The sequence below is a fragment of the Alosa sapidissima genome, chromosome 6, assembly GCF_018492685.1.
Source record: "Alosa sapidissima isolate fAloSap1 chromosome 6, fAloSap1.pri, whole genome shotgun sequence".
Taxonomy (NCBI): Eukaryota; Metazoa; Chordata; class Actinopteri; order Clupeiformes; family Clupeidae; genus Alosa; species Alosa sapidissima.
Genome location: NC_055962.1, coordinates 9,019,854 through 9,035,570, shown reverse-complemented (window position 1 = coordinate 9,035,570; position 15,717 = coordinate 9,019,854). Strand labels below are relative to the sequence as shown.

At 41.5% G+C, this 15,717-nt stretch overlaps 1 long non-coding RNA gene across 1 annotated transcript; it reads left to right on the top strand.

The window, feature by feature from the left end:
* Positions 1–229: 229 nt before the first annotated feature.
* On the top strand, positions 230–15,441 carry LOC121711479. Its single transcript, XR_006032345.1, has 3 exons — positions 230–240; positions 4,770–4,774; positions 15,294–15,441. It is a non-coding gene; the product is annotated as an uncharacterized LOC121711479 (long non-coding RNA).
* The last annotated feature ends 276 nt before the right edge of the window (positions 15,442–15,717 follow it).

The following is a 15,717-nucleotide window of genomic DNA, read 5'->3' as shown; positions in this document are numbered from 1 at the left end:
CAGCTACGTTAGGGTAACTAATAATAAAACCATTCAAAAGTCTGAGAGAGGTCAGCATCACTTACAGTACATGTGCAGTAGTTCAATGACAATAAGAGCTTAAAGAAGCCATTTACAACAAGGATACAAGGAAGTTTATTGTCACATGCATATAGTTACTGGAAGTAAGAAATGCAGTGAAATTATGTCTGGTATCAGCCTATTTCTGCATTTATGGTGGGGGGGGGGGGGGGGTAAAAAGTGCAGTAGAAGAGGGGTTTAGTAGATTAAGTGGCAAGGGCTGCATAAGAAAGGTGGGGGGGGATTGGGATTGGAGCACCCAAGAGCAACAGGGGCAAGGAAAAACTCCCTTACCAAGGAAGAAACCTTGGGCAGATCCACGGCTCAAGGGGCTAACCCAACTGCCAGGGGTCTTGGTGTGTGTGTTGGGGGGATGACAGGGGAGATGGGATAGTGTGCTGTGTATGTGGGGAGAGGGCAGTGTGCAATATGTGTGTTGGAGAAGCTTCCTCATGAGACAATGTGCTGTGTATGGGGGGGGGGGGGCAGTGTACTGCAAGTATGATGAAGGGACTTACTATTGCAAGCAGAGTACTGTATGTATGATGTATGTGAGTGATGACAGTGAAGATGTGTGTGTGGGCGGGAGGGGAGTGGAGCAGTGACTGTGTGTGTGTAGTGTGTGTGTGGGTAGGTGGGGGCAGTGTGCTGTAAGTATGTAGAGGATGTGTGTTCGAGAAGATCCTGAAGACAATGTGCTGTGTATGTAGGGGGGGGGGGGGGCAGTGTGCAGCAAGTATGTAGAGGAGGCTTACTGTAGCAAGCAGTGTGCTGTATGTATGTGAGGTGATGACAGTGATGATGTAAGTGTGTGTGTTTTGTGTGTGTGTTTGTTGGGGATGGGGATGGGGGGGGGGGGGGGCAGAAAGGCTAGGCAATCAAGGACATGGGTAGATAGATGGAGGAGAAATCAAAAATAATAAATAAAAAGTTCTATGGAGATGTGCAAAAGTTGGAGAAAGTCAGAGTTGAGAGTTCAGAGTTGGGAAATGTTTGAGAGTGCTGAGGAGTGAATGTGTGCAAAGTCAGTATAGTGTGAGTTCAGAGTTCGGATGGCCTGGGGATAAAAACTTCTCCTGAGTCTCTCAGTTCTGGCTTTGTGACTACATAGGCTGCTCCACAGCACCTGTGTGTCTCTCCCCTCTGTAAAGCTGCCCTATATACCCTGAATTGCATTGGTCCTCACCATGCATGCGGTGGGTGATAAAGAAAAGAAAGAAAAGACAATAACAACAAAAAAAACTCTAATTTCCCAATGTTTATGGTTCTTTTTATGCAGAAGAAAGGGTTTTCAGTTACACTTTACTTGACAGTGTCGACATAAGAGTGACATGACACTGTCATGAACGTGTCATAAACAAGTCATAAACGTTTATGACATAACGCTTCTGTTCTTAAAGGAATTATCCGGAGTAAAATGCACTTTAGATCAATTTACAGATGATTGGGAGTACTTACCGGTACGTTGAGTTGACATCAAAATCATGTCATTCGGATGTGTTTTGAGAAAGTTTGTTTTTACCGCTTTTAGTCAAAACTCGTTAGCCTGGAAGTGACCAGGGCATGTCATTTCGCTGCTACAAAACGCTATTTTTATACCTCTTCTACAGTTCCAAACAACATTACACTTACATGGTAGTGAGTAGAGGGTCCCTAAAGCCAAACCGAAGTATCCCGAGGTCTTGCCTTGGGGGGCCCCCGTGCTCAGTGTGATGCTGCTTGAGATATTGTTGCCAACACGTACTACTTGAGGGCTCTGACAGAGGAAGTCCAGTAGCCAGTTGCAGAGGTAGGTACTGAGTCCCAATTTGTCAAGTTTGCAGATGAGTTGTTGTGGTATTATGGTGTTGAATGCAGAACTGAAGTCTATAAACAGCAATCTCACATGAGTCTCTTTTTTCCAGGTGGGTGAGGGCTGGGTGGAGGGCAGAGCAGATTGCATCCTCTGTGGACCGTTTCATGTACTTCGATCAGGGGGAGGGGGCGTGGCACTGTCCCCCCCCCCCCGGGAAACAAAGTCTCACTCCTTGCAAACTTCAAAACTTGAGAGCCCTGCAGTATTTCTTTCGAAATTGAAATGTTGTATGCAACAGCAAACCCTAGCTTACTAACAGGTTGGAATTTTGAAATGTCACGTGATGTCGTGCAACGACGTGATGCAATCGACTCCTACAGACTTTCCCCTAAAGATGCTAGCTGCAGCAGCAACATTTCCGGATTACTCCGGATAATTCCTTTGTGTGTGACATTCGGTTTTTGTCATAACAAGTTAGGGTTAAGTTTAGAGTTAGGGTTGGGGTTATAGGATTAGGGTTAGAGGTTAGGATTAGGGTTAGGTACCGTAGGCCATGTCAGTGTCTGTCCCTCCATCAGTTAGTCTCCATGGTGATCTCCAAGTGGCCCAGCTCTTCTCATGATGTCCCACTTTCAAAGACAAACTCATGTTTGGAATGGCCTTCAGGCAGAGTGTGTTTGTGTTAGCACCAATAACATCCTGTTTGTTGTTCCTCCAGAAGCCTCATGTCTGAGCACCTCTCAGATCTGCCATCTCTCCTTCCTCCACTCCAGACTTTCTGTTCCTGACGTTGTTTGTGGTTTGTTCCTGCTCTGTCAACAAAGACCCCCACACGTGAAGACTGTTGCTGCGCAGTGTGGAGCCTATGTTTTGCATGTGTGTGTGTGTGTGTGTGTGAATACCCACTCCTTTCAGCATTCACTCTCTTCTACTGTGTTCCGACTATCACAGTCACAGTTTGACTTTCATCTGTCTCCAGTTTGAATACTCGTGAAATATTTATTATTTCATAAAAGCACAAACAGCATTCTAAATCAGCGTTTCTCACCACATTCTAAGCGACAAAGAGCGTTAAGAACATTTTCATCTCTTGATTTGAGATATGATTTACCAGAGGAATGGTTAAAGCCTTGTTCGCATGAACTGAAGTTAGGTAATCTATGTGCATGAGTGAAGTATGAGAGTATGTACATGAATGAATGTTCTCATGATTTCTTAGATTAGTAATCTTGTGCATCCAATAATAGTCTTACCACCAGAGGCCAAATGTTTAATTTATACAAAGGTAACCTACTTATACTGTGCATAGATGGGCCTACTTATTGAATAAGTGTGGGATTTTCTTATCGGGGAAGATAGCAATCCTAGCAGCTATCCCATTGACAGAAATGTAATGGCTAACTAGCTTTAGCTTGGGTCACTTGTATCAGTAAACTAATCAAATACATTTTCCAACAACACCAAGCCTTATCTTAGCATAAAAGATGGCCATTCACTTACTGTACATTTGTTTTAGACCTTAGGTGTAATTTGAGAACGGTGTTAAAAATCATAACAATGATATTATTATTTTCAATAAGACTACAAAATAATCTTCTTACTTAGCTGCTTCCCCTATAGGATTCCATAAATAAACCTAGCCTCCGATGCTAAGGTCCTGGACCCGACTGCTGTTACACTTTTTCAAATTGGGTGCCGTGACATTGCTCTCCTTTACTTCCTCTGCCAGGTCGGGATAAGAGCACAAAAATAGTTTCATCTGGCAGACCCTGAGTCTGTCCACTGCAGTCTCTTATCGCTGGACCCGTACCCAGAAACGTCTACTCTGTTTGTGAAAATGTCCGCTGCGTCAAAGTGGATGCCGGCTAACCGACTTTGTCTTTGTTTGCAGAAAGATGATGTCATTTGGAGGCTTATGAATGTTTATCGTCCCCGGGATCACTCAGAAATTGCGCCGCACAACGGGTAGACTCTCGCGGGCTTGCAGAGCGAATATTGGATTTCCAAAAAAGTCAATAGAGGGCCTTGTCATTAAAGTGAATAAATATTCTCCCCCTCAAAGCTATTTCAGGTCTCACGCTCCTCAGGCGCCAGGCTGCGGGTTTTGTTTTTTTTCCTGCAGTAATAGAGTGCTGACACAGACCCTTCTGCCTCCGGTGTGCCTTTATGAGATATGGGCTGCGAGAGTTGCCAGAGCCAAACCCAAGAACAACTTTATTAAAACAGATTGCTTCACCCCATCTCTCTCACACACAGATGAAAGCTGAGGCATACAAAAAAACAGAATAGGAGGCCTGTGTTTTGTTATATTTTCTTTTTCTGTTGTTTTGGCTCCCTGGAGGTGCAGGCTGCCGAGACGACTTGACACATCAAACATTAAGACCTCAAGGCAAACAAACGAGTGTGTTTCCGACTGTGGCATCACAAAGCTCTCAGGTGCAACAACACTGTGCTTATCACAGACCTGTAACCGCTTTTAAGTCCAGCCCTTTCCTTTCCAAAACAGGTGGTAGTCTTTACAGTGCTAATCGACAGCTGTTTTGTGCAAGGAGGAGTGGTAGGGGGAAAAAAGATGGATGAGAGAAGAGGACAGGAAATAAGCAGCTCTATTGTCTCCTTACCACAAAAGCCTTGAGGGGAGACAGGCACAATGAATAAGGCAACACAAGTGTGCAACAGCTTTACAGAGGGGAGAGACACAGGTGCTGTGGAACAAAGGCAAGACAGACATGCGTACGTGACTCAACTCAAGGTATTTAACCAGGGGGTCAGGGATTAGAGGGTTAGTTTCCCAGTTAGCATTCCAGTTGGCTGCCGCCATCTTTAAAAATGGCGTCCAACATGTGCTCACTTCCCAGAAAACATTCAATATGTGCCCACATTTTCACAAACTAGCCAATTACTGGTGGACAAGAAAGTGTGTTGTCTGTGTGGAGTGGTGGATGAACTGGCAATTTCCTGCTAAGAGGATCATCCACATGTGCAATAATATAGCTAAGATTGCACATTGGCTTTTTCTGGAAGCAAGGAACATCAGAAAAAGGAGACTCCAATGTTCGAGTTAAAAAGCTTAACGGAATCCAATGTAGTTTCAGGTTATATTTGTAATGGGTTCCCCCCTAAAGTCGGAGTATGTATATTCTACCTTGCCATTGTATATACTTATCACGCCTTGAGCCCTTCCCCTCTGGGTACATGTACATTTGTTTTGGAGCTGAAGGACTAGCAAATTGTGAAGGCTTACAAAAAGCCTTACCAGGTAGATCTATAACATCCATGTTTTCAACTCAGAAATCAGTATAGATGTCAGACTCACTATCCAATGGGATTTAAAGGGCACATAATGATTTAGATTTTCTTCGATCATAGAAAATGTAATATCTAGATTTTAGTCAAATAAAAGGTCAAGAAACAGGAAACTCATTTGAATGTTGTCATTCAAACATTACTCCATTATTACGGTCTACTCTAAAACCTACTGATGTATCTGAGTGACAGGCCTACAGTATGTGCCTTTGGTGCACAACATTGAAGCATGGGTAAAAGGTATGTCCTCACTCAAGTTGCATGAGAGCATTTCAGAGTCATTATGAAATGACTGTGGTGGATGGGCATTAAAGCCTTTTTTCCCCTTCTGTCTAATCAAGGCTATTTGAGAATACGCAGGGGGAAAACATGCATCCCATTTTGTGGCAATATTCATATAGTATATACTTGAAGCCATGCTTACTGACAGTGTCTATAGCCTGAAGGCAATATAAATAAATAGTGTATTTTAACAAAATTATCATTATTGAGGTTATTTTTTTTTCTTGAGGAAAAACACATTCTCTTGACAAAATAACTGACTGACATGTTTATTAATGAAATTAACCAACACCACAGCTGCCTTCGAGACCATTAGCTCTGGCATTGATGCTGGTTGCTCAGCTAGTGGCCACCTCCTGTAGTCACTGATAATTAGCTCTACATAGGGAATCAAACACACTCACAATTCCCTCAAGGAAAACAAAAGTCATGATTAAGTTATAATTTGTTCATTTTGAGTGAGGCACAATTGATCTCTGTTTTTAGTGTTAATTTTCTGAAAGAAGTATGAGGCCCTGCCAGGCCAAACAGCCAAGCCACAGGATTGCTCCAACTAAAGTGCCAAAACATCTCTTAACTGATGGTTAGAGTTAGGGTCTGATCATAGCCATATGCAGGATTGTAGAAACACCAAGGTCCAAAACCTAATTTGGTTGGTGTCCAATAGAAATGTGGTGTCGGTGGGTGTTAGATGTGCACTCACCTGTCCCATTGGGACAGGGGTTGACAACCTTTACTTTTAAAAGAGTGATTTTTTTTTACCAGAAATATTAATCATTAGAAAAAATTGCTCTGGGGGCCGCAACAATATTTAAGCCCTTTAAATGCAAGAGTAATTTCCTGTGTATTAGCCGCATCGTGTTTAAGCCGTATGCCAGTGTTTTATGTTAAGTTAAAAGAAACAATGCGATGAAAACATTGTGTGGTGGTTACAGGCGTGAGTCTGGTACACAGGTCTGCCGTATCTTCAGTTAATTAATGGGAGTTAAATTAGGAAGTCAATGGGATGTCCCACTATTATAGTGTGTGAAGAGAGGCCAGTGATAGCATTGGCATGCATATGAGTGTGTGTGTGTTGAGGAGGAGGAGGAGGAGGAGGTGGGGGAGGAAGAGTTCAGATGTGAAAGGAAACAATTTACTTCCCCTGTCTGGGCCACCATGCCAAGGTAACCTTAATTAGTTTATTTATGAGTATGGATGGGTGAGACTGAGAGGAGTGCAGATGAAGACTTGCCATTGCTGCTTTTACAAACACTGAGATAAGTAACGTCCAGCAGGTCAGACCCCACTCACCTGCGTTGAATGGCCCCGGAAGCCACCAGGTTCCCTCACACCTGCAGGAGCCAGGGCAGACTTGACGAGGTTGCTTGACGTGAGGTGCTAGTGACAGCTACCAGGCCTGTGGCAGGGGGAGTCCACTCACACTCTCACACCAAAGAAGGTGCTAATCAGGGGCGATTCTAGATCTAGAGCTTTGCTGGGGCACAGGCCCCCAACTCCCAATACATAAAAAAAAAAAAAAAAAAAGTGCGCAATATGAAATAAATGGCTAGCCTACGGGTAAGCTACAAGCTTCAAAATCATTATTGTCACTGTCATACTGTAGGACCAGCACTCTCTCCCTCAATTGTTGTAGCAGCCACTATCCAGCAACATTCAAACACATAGGCATAAGTAGGCCTATACTCACTGCATGAATTTAGGCTTTCCTACTAACACAAGGGAAGCTTATTTTAGTCAAAATTGAGATATGCTTCCCTCCCAGGCAAGGGTCCTATAGTCATCCTGGCAATACTGCAGTTCTTTTTTGCTTAAATAGCCTACTAAAGCCTTCATACTGACTTTTGGTGATCATTTCCAAATGTAGCCTATAATAATCTGCACAGAATCAGAGTAGCCTATTCTGTGCAGATTATTATAGGCTACATTTGCAAATGCAGCAAACTTATTTAAGTTTGCCATTAAACCATAGATCAAATCATAGCACTGGCTACCAACATACATGTTAATGTTACCGTTAATGAATGCAATTATCATACCTCCCTCGTCCTCCTCATCTCTCCTCACTGTTCCTCTCCCTCTGCCTCTGTTCAGGAAGAATTTTCTGATGTCCATCTCTGAATTATCAGAAGGCTATGTTTAGTTTTACAGTAGGACAGTTTCACAAACAGTATAGGCTACTTTTACAGGACTCTCTCTACAGTATAAGTAAATCATTATTAATTCTCCGCATGTGTGCATGCAGCCTACGCATGGTGCGAGTGTGTGTGTGTGAGGGAGAGAGCACAAGCTGGTAAACTGTTGCTAAGTTTAGGCTACAATGACGCTAAGCATTGAAAATCAGATGCTAATTATGTGGGCAACATTCTCTAACAGCGATCAACTTGTCATTTTTTCTGTCAAAGAAGTTGTGAATTTGTTGTAACATTAAAACAGGGGACGACTTACTCTGCTCAAAGTGATGTGATGAGCTCCAGCGGTTTCCACTGTAGGCTACAACGAAACACTTGGAAGAATCATGTGAACGATTTTCATTGGTTGTTGCGTTCAATCTTACCCAGCTACAGAGGTGCTATTTTCTGATTGGCTATTATGGCCCCTTTTTTTTCCGTTGTTTATTTTTATTGGCTGGTAAGTGACAGGCTTGAGTCATGACTAAAGTAGGCACGGAGATGCGCTCATGAATGCCGTTTCCAGCGAGAGCAGCGCTAGAATGGATGATGTTACTGTTGTAAACAGAAGAAATGCATAATAAAAGAACATAGAGAAAGGGTTTAACAGGGGCGTAACATTTAAACATAACTCAGACATATCGCTTCTCCAGCAATTCCATTTAGGTGTGTGACTGTGTGGTCCCAAGTCCTAAGTTGTGCAGGATGGGCCTCAGAAAATGATGCGTGCATAGAGCCTATTTAAATGCAAAAATCGGAACTCCCCCTATTACCGTCGGTCCCGTATTTCCGCCGTCTTGCGTGCATGTGTCACTTAATATCCATTTCTATACAAACCAAGACAGCGGACTCGCACTAAAGAAACGCAACCACCCACACCATAGGTGTATCTAAATTAGCTATGTACCAAAAATGACATTTTACCGTGACTCAAAGAGCTGTAAACAGTGTTGTAAGGCTGCGTGTACACAACCGCTTGGAGCTCCAGTGGAATTTTAATTTCATGACGAGGATTCTCGGTCAAACCGTTCATGTGCCGTTGAAACGGCATAAATAGGCGACCCATCAGGCCAGCACTATAACTCAGAGCGTGGTAAACAATATTGGATATTTCAGGCAGTAAATGCTCCCGTTAAGAACCAAACCAGATTTTGTTCAAATCTACACACCTACTGTATGGCTACTTTTTCATTTAGCAAATGTTATTTTGAAAACACTTCAATAATTGGGGGTGTTACGATACAAAATATTCAGATTAATTTTGAAGTGGCACAATATTCACTCCATCCATTATCCCTATGAAATATGTGCAGTAGCACTGTGATGTCAAGGAGCAGACAAGTCTGTCAGTGTTAAATCCTTTAGCAGAGTGTGATCTGTTAGTGCAAGCTCTTCTGCTTTCAGATGCACTCTCAAGTTTTGCTGTGAGGTGGGGATTGAGGCTCTTAACACAGCCTGATCTCACAGGGAGGTGAGTGTGTGCGTGTGTGTGACCATAATTTCAGCTCCATGAGAGCCCCTGAAACATCGTGTCATTATGGCACAATGTTCCAGAATAGAATCTCCCGTGGAACTTCTCACTTCTCACACAGATAAAATTGACTGTGTATTCCATTATATATCTGTAGTAATTGCAAATGGGTTACTCCTTCTGTGTGTTACAGTACACTGCTGCAAATGGAGTGGTTCCTGCTCATTTCAGTGATGATGGATGGCTCCACTCTGGCCTTCACACAAACAAACATACACACACACTCTCACAGCATGCACACACATAGGCAATGAAAACACAGATGTGCCAGATGTCACTGCCTCCACGCGGCCTCCCTGCATGTCACTGGCAGTGCTGAGTGCAGGAATCTGAATGAAGTCATTCAAATGTAGTGCCTTTAGTGTCTCCATGGAGACCGACATGGAAGGACACTCCTGCTACTGAGCCACTGGCCAGGGCAGAATAGCCATCAGTGTAAACAGAGGGAGGGAGAGAGAAAGGTAGACAAAAGGGAAAGAGGGAGGGAGGGATACAGGAGAATGGGAGGTAAAGCAGGAAGGGAAAGAAGTGTCTCTGTGTGTGTGTGTAACTCCCCCTCTTGATTGTTGGGATGTAAAATATGTCAGACAGGCCTTCATTTTGATATCAATGGAATCTAGCCTACTTCAACAACATCTGATAGTTTAAATGTAGGATAGGCGTACAGTCTATGTTGTAGGTTTATGATGCACAGAGAATAACTTAATTTTAGGGGGCATACTCCATCTCTGTGGCCTGCTTGCTTTAGATGTGTATTATACTATAAAGGTAATACAGAGATTGTTACATATAATTTTAAGCTACACTAATGAAAACAGCGACAAGCCTTTACAGTGAGGCAAAAGAATACAACATCGGGCATACTATGGCCATTTTAAGTTGAACCTACTTCACTATCCGGTGAGCGGTTGTGAGGAGAGACAATCCCCTTAAATAACCTCTACCTTGTGCATGCACGCCTCTGGCCCTCCTGGTCCTCGTAATTACATCTCTGTATCTTTTCTCTCTCTCCCTCGTAGGAGTTTTCTTGCATCCCCCCCATCCCTCACTCTGTCTCTCTTAGCAGTGTTTTCTTCTGTATCTTTCTGCAGTAATCAAAGTGCCATCATCAGAAACATTGGCACAGCTACATACACCCTCATTAGCATTCTGATGAGTGCAGGACGGGAGGGAGAGAGAGGGAGCGAAAGATAAAGACATAAACTGAGAAACAGAGAGAGATAAAACTGTGGGGAGATGGTGGGTAAGAAAGAACTGCATAAACAGAGAGAGAAAGAAGTACATGGAGTGAAATGGATTGAGACAGACAGGACTGTAGATGGACAGGGAGAGAGGTTGTAATGATGAAGGGACCATCACAAGACCAAGAGGCCTCACTTGTGGGAGAAGAATTGGGACTCAAACAGACCGTATTATTTTCTCCAGAGCTGCTGGATGCTAAAGATTGCCTCTGTGTGTGCAGACTTGAGGTCCACATAGGCTGTGTCTACAGCACGGTGCTCTGATTCTGCAAAAGTATTGTGATTCTCGGAAATCAAAAACGTCACAATACCTAAATTTATTAGTATTGATACTTTTAAGAATGACCGTGTTCCGTAATTGTGAGAGACGTATTTCATGTTAGTGTGCTTCCAGTGCCTCCCTGGACATATGTGTTCTAATTTTTTCTTCTCACGCACACAGCAAGGAAACGCAACAAGCTGCAGCTGCCATGTGACAAATACAGCAAGATAGATACTGGGGCTGGTGTTCCAGTTTAGCTGGTGAGCAGGTCAACTTGTGATATTTGCATAAAATCCGTGAATATTCAACAAGACCCTGCCTACTTGTTAACAACACGTGCTCTGCCTCCGCCCTTCGAGTGCTGGAGATTCACATTTTCACAAAGCCACAGTGGCGACAGAATAGGAAGCAAGATCTTGCCGAAAACACGTGGAAATCACCAGTTCATGTATAATGCATGTCTGCGCATCCACACAAAATGCTGTGCAAACAGGAAATGTGTCAAAGTAAAACAAAGGTTTTTTGGGGTTTCCAACATGAGTCTCAGAGGCAAAATGTTCTGTGGAGTACGCACTAACCACAGAGAGTGACGTTTGTCTTTAGTCTAGTAGACTAGTCTACTAGCTTACTAGCCATCATGGGGCTCGTTTCTAGAAAAGTTAGCAACGACGTTGCTCAACCACTGTGGTACAACGCAACTTGTGACTAAACAATGACAGTGTTACACCTGTTTCCAGAAACCATCATACCTGTGTCGCAATTCACCACCTCCGGCGTTGGAACACCGTAGTTCCAACAACGTTGTTGATGATGCATTGATACAGATCATTGGTGGAAACAGTGGCAACGTGTAATACCCCACCCCCTAGAAATTCTCTGCCACGGCCTATGTCGACATGTTTGATGTGATTAATGCTGCCATTGTCATCTGCAAAAACCTAAATCTATTGCAAGTATATAAAATATTTTACTTTTAGCCGACCAATATGTCATTATTTGTGTTAAATATCTATGTTGGGAAAAATATATAGCCTACGCTAATCGCACATTTTATTAACCGTTTCGTGGCTTAACGGCAGCGCATCGGTCCTCTGCGTGCTCGGCCGGAGTTCGCATCCTATCTCTCCTTTTTCACCTCTGAGTAACAGTAGGCCTACGAGACACAATAGATTTTGACCATACATATTTATGTATATAGTTACTCTACATTGAGAGACCAATAGGTACAAGACATCAGTCAAAAACAATTGAATCTGGGTCAATGACGTATAAGGTATTTCAACAGGCCAAATGTAAAATTCTAAAAATAAGAATTTCTGTTGCAATTGTTCAAACATTAAGAATGTTGGTTATATGAAAATCCATATTAAAATTTTAAGTAAAGTGATTTTAGTGTTTTCATGAGGATGAATTGGCTGCGGCCTTAAAATGTCATGTGGTGCGACCATAGATTATCTTAAAATTAAATGTTTTTCCTAATCATGCTTAAAAGTTTGTTTACAAGTTCTTAATAATATGAACTTAGAAACAAAGTATTTACATTTCTTTACTTTTTAAAAAATATTGGTCTGATATTGTTGTTCTATACAGTCATTGTCACCTTATAAAATATACTTAGACTTAGACAGCAGCACGACCTACGCTGAGGACAACACGGATGGAAAGGGCGTGCTACCTGGAAAATAAACAAGACAAACAAAACGTACATCAAACCTGATACCATTTCCCAAAACAGCCACAAAACATTTATTTTAAAGCTATACATACCCATACTCTTCTCTATACCAATTTCCCAATAACAACAGATGAGGACAGCATATCCATCCATCTACAGGGCTACAGATAGAAATGGAGTTTAGCTACACCAAGCACATGGTTAGTCTACAACATTAGGGCAGCAACATACTTGATGGCCAGTAGACCCCAGTGCTCAGACGAGGGACAACCAGTGGAACCTACCGAGGTACTTGCTGTAGAGCTCCTTAAGTAGCGCATGGTTGGCCTAATTGAATGATTGGCCCCACCCAGTCATAAGCAGAGGGCCAGGGAGAGGCCAGGAGGAAAGAGCAAGCAAGCAAGCAGACAAAGTCTGCCTGCTACAATCGCAAAGCAAAAAAAAAACAATTAAATAAAAAATAAAAGTTTTATAAATACAAAGCAAAAGATTTTTAAGTTGCAAATTATGTTAAACGTGTACATAGATTGGTAAATGTAAAAATAGGTAGCTAATCTCACCTCTTTTGTCGATGACATCCAAAGTTCAAATCCCAGCTAGATCTCGGGTTGTTTTGTTTTATTTTTTTCCATTCATACAGTATGTGTCGTATTTGTGTAGATACGGTAATGCTTAAACGGACATGTATTAGACATAAACTGGTGATTTTTTCAGCGATATCCGTTACCCTGCGGGCATCATGACTTCAATTTGATGTCAAGAATTAGTCAAGGTTTTGACCACCATGTTGACCATCATTGTAAGCTATGGCTTGCTTGTGGTTGTAAAGAGGTCCAACAAAGGGATCAATCTAACACGTAGTCATGGTGATACAACTTTGATCAATATGATTGACATTGATTTGATGTCAAGAAAAAAGGCGTCAAATTTCAGTGTAACAGTCTAAAATGCAACAGTATTTATTTTCCACAATTGTTTTTTTAATGGATGCTTATCGCCTCTTGATAAGCCCATGCTCGCACACACAGCAATTCCCATCCCCCACCCTTGATTTTTCAACTCCAGCCACAAGTGACTTCAACCAACCGTCACTTTTCTGCCATACATCTGACTGCATGTGTAAGCTGTACAAACTCTGCCGTCATCATATCCAAGGTAATAATTACAGTACTTTTGCATGGCAATTGAAAACGTGAATTTATTAGAAATATATTGTTTTCATAATGGACCGTTAACCAAAGATGTTAGTCATGTTAGAATCATAATTAGCTAGCAATTAGCTAGAGAGCTAACATCGCTAACATTAGCAATGTTAGCTGTTAATGTTAACTTTTCCAGTAACTGACTTCAACAATATGTGGAATATATGGAATGGTAGTTAAAGTCATATCTAGCAATAAGTCTGTCTGAGATGTTGTTATGAATGCAGAGTTTTAGTTTGAATGAAATATCAGGGGCAAGTAAGTTAGCTATCGGTACATTTGACGTTTAAGTGGCTGTTACCATGCAGGCTAAAGTTATAGACACAGATTAAAGTTGTTAACGTTAATTAATAACCTTGCGAACTTCCATGGGACATAGGTAGGTAACATTATTTAAACTTAAAAAATGTAGTGTTGATACATATACATGTATAACTGTAAAGAGGACCAGTAAAACAAATTAATGAAGTAGGCTAATATGTGTTATCTCACTCCCTGATTTAAGGAACTAATGATAAAGGGATACCAGGCAAGCCTGATGCTTTTTGTCTATTAGTGGGGTTGTTTAAGGCTCAGTCATTTCAAGTTTGGTTTTCACTTCCAAGTTGAAGTTTAGGGTCTATAGAACAATTTGAGTCCGAGTGTCAAACACACAGATAAAAAATGGCCTCTGGGGGGCGCCGTAAAATATATAAACTGCTGCAACTTTTCATTAGATTATCCAATTTTAACATATGAGGTATGTATGGATTCAGAATTAAAAGGAGAAACTGGTGTGCTAAGCATTTGGTTACCAGATTAAAAACACACTTTATAATAAACACACTTTTAGCCCATGGACAGCAAAATTGTGCTTTTTTTTAGATAAAGGGTGGAAATGCCTTCAAAGTTGCAATGAAACATCATTTTTAACTAAATTCTTTGATGCAACAGTTGCTTTTCTGGACCAGTGAGTGACATTTGGGTAATTTTCTGCGGCACTTCCTGATGATCTCTCACGACACACTAGTGTGCCCCGGCACAGTGGTTGAAAAACGCTGTCGTAGGCCTAATCCCTTGCATTGCCACAAACAAACATTAGGCCTATGATATCCCATGCATGATAGATAGATAGATAGATAGATAGATAGATAGATAGATAGACTTTATTGATCCCTAGGGGAAATTCAAGAAATTAAATGTTTCATGTAGTCCAGGCAAAGGTCTGACCCAAAACTTATTGCAACAGAATTTATTTTCACATTTTTATATTTCAATTGGTGATTTAAACACCATAGTAAAAGTCCATGAAAATCCAGTTGGTGGAAATATGTTAAAATGAGGGTTGTTTTATGCATTATCTTTCAGCAAATACTGACAAAAATTGCATTAGAATGTTGAAGAATAAGCATTCTAGAATATCTGATTTTTAGAATATTGCATTGTTGAGGAACATTCTTTTATTTTCAAAGAGTTAGTACATTTCTCATGCTTATTTCAGACTGGTTTGTTGCAAAATTTGTGTCTATTTTTACATGTTGGCCCTTTGAATCAATGGAAATGGTTGTTGACGGGGATTGACTGATAGACTGTCTGTCCAAACAGAGGGGCCTGTATGATGCCTCTTTACTTTGTACAATTTTGGCTAAAACAGTAGACAGTATGTTTATGTAAGTGAATGAAGATAAATTGTAAAGGTTGAAGATGGAGTTGAATGGGGGTTTCTGGGCTATAGGGCCAGATAATAACGGTATTAAACCGATGATGTATCATCTTGAGGGTCACCAAGTCCCCAAAAAATCTTCAAAAGTGACCTCACAGCTAATAGCTTATTTAGAGGGCATGCAGGTAAAAGCCTGTCCAGCCATTTAACTACTAATGTAAAATGGCAGGAGTTACTGAATGGTTCAGTGACTTTGTCTGGAAGTGTGGTCTATTGTCAGATGAAATGAAAATTGAGCTCTTTGGCTAGAAACTTTAGATGTGTTTGGTGTACAGAATGGCTATACTGAAAAGAGAATTATGGTGGAGGGGCTGTGCTATTGTGGGGCTGTTTTTATTCCCAAAGGCCTTGAGAACCTAATTAAGGTGCATGGTGTCATGAACACCAAGAAAAACCTGAACATTTTCAAAGGAAATCTGCCAATCTCTGCCAATACACTAAAAGTTGGTCATGATTGGATCATTCATCAGGTCAATGAACCAAAGCAAAT